Source organism: Condylura cristata, unplaced genomic scaffold (genome assembly GCF_000260355.1).
Source record: "Condylura cristata isolate star-nosed mole 26May11 unplaced genomic scaffold, ConCri1.0 scaffold00003, whole genome shotgun sequence".
Lineage (NCBI taxonomy): Eukaryota > Metazoa > Chordata > Mammalia > Eulipotyphla > Talpidae > Condylura > Condylura cristata.
Genome location: NW_004567104.1, coordinates 51,087,344 through 51,089,450, shown reverse-complemented (window position 1 = coordinate 51,089,450; position 2,107 = coordinate 51,087,344).

Here is a 2,107-nt window from a genome sequence, read left to right as displayed (position 1 = left end):
TTTATACATGTCTATAATTTTTTAAAAACTAATTATGACTCACTTGATTTAATGGCCCACTAATGGGTGCATGCAGTTTGAAAATCACGTTTAAACAGCCATCTTCTTCTGTGTCAAGCTAAGTATAGGGTCCATAACTGTACTATGTTAAGTCATGTCTACATGCCTTCAGAGAACTTCTACTTACTATTTGTTCTTGGTTTAAATAAGTCAACTACAGAACGTTAAAAAGAGGTACTTTTATTAAGAGGTACTATATCATGTCATTCACAGTCCCTTCCCCATGTAAGAGCTGTAATTATTATGAATTTCTTTTAGATTTTAGTGAATATTTTCAGATCAGGAAGCCTAATGTAAATCATGTTACTTCTCATTTTACTTTGGATGCTGAAAAACAGCAAGCAACTCTTTGTTTCCCTTCTCCTAGTCTCGACATGGTTTTTATTCCCACTTTATCCTCTGTTTTAAACAAAGTGGTCATGTTGTAGAGGATATATTGGTTAAGGTTAAACAAACTATAGTCAGACTGCCTGAGTTTTACTTCTATGACTCTTTCTAGTTATGTGACATTCAGAAAGTTACTTAACCTCTTGGTATTTCAGTTTGCTCATTAGTAAAATTAGAACACCAGCAACAAGAATAGGATAAGTCTCACTAAGAAAGCAATGAGGTAGAATTTTACGTACTTTGAGCATTGCTCAACATATAGTAAGAAGACAGTTGAAGCTATTGCTAGTTTTATGAACAAATGGTACAGTTACTAAGGATTCATATATTCTCTAATTTATGGAGCCAGAAAATGCTCAGAAATATAAGAAGTGAACATATAGATTGCCTCTGCACATTACTCTATAAATATTCCTTTGTCTTACGATTTAAGATAATTTTTATTTTGGAATGAAGAGGCTAGGGAGTCCCACTTGACCTCTTTACCTACTCCTTTGTGATATTTATGAATGCGTTTGTTTTCCCATGAGTATCCGAGAACTTGCGGGTCAGGGGCTTTTCTATCAGCAGTAGTTATAAACATGGACTTGTTAGGAAATCCTGCCTGTTACTTCCTCCTCATACAAATTTGGGCCAATTAAATAACCTTTATAAACTCCAGATTCCTTCGTTCTACAAAAAGGATAATTAAAATATCATGACTTTAAAAAACTTAGCGCAGTATCTAATATATAGAAAGCAGATATATTAAGTTTTTGGCTGTGTCACAAATTAACACAAACTTCAATTTTTAAGGACACAAATTTACAATCTCACAGTTTTCATGGGACAAGAATCTAGCACATTTTAATTGTGTGCTCTATTTATGGTTTTAGAAAGCTGAAATCAATTTGAAAGTCAGGGATGACCTCCTCTAGAGATTTGACTTGGGAAAGATTTCTTTCCAGGCCCCCTCAAGTTGTTGGTTCAATTTTACTGGACCTTTGGCAGGAACCAAAGTATGGGTAACTTCAAGACACTGGCAGGTCCCTGCCGCATAGACCTCTGACATTATGAAACTCTTTAATCTCTTTAGGAAAGATCCCCACCCAGTTACATGCATGCCTGATTAGATCAGCCCCACCAAAGGAACTCTCTTCTGATGATCTCAAAGTCAACTGATTCCTAAGTCAGTCATGGGAGTCATGGTCCATCATGTACACAGATCTTACTCCCCCTCAAGGAAATGGGACAGAAAGGTGGGGAATCTCAGGGGCCACCTTGAATTCTACTTAACCTAAGGAGTAATTTCAGATTCTTTCTGAACAAGCATTTAAGTTTTGAGAAATAAGTGACTGAAAAAAGAGAGAATCACACTGAATTTCAGCCTTCTACATTCAATGAGTTTGTGCACAGAATAAAAGATTTATATTTATATTTATTTATATTTATAGACTCACTCAATGCCTTTATTATTACAAACATCTACCTATACTGAATATGATCTACTACTTTCATATACATATTAACTATATTACACGTTCCTTAACTATTTAATAAGGTTCTTAATAAAAGAAAGAGCAATTCCCCACCCCCCACTAAGAGCGGAGGAAAGACTGGATGTGGTAGATTTATTAACAGCTGGAACATCGCCAACATTGCACGTCCCTAAGAGATTTTT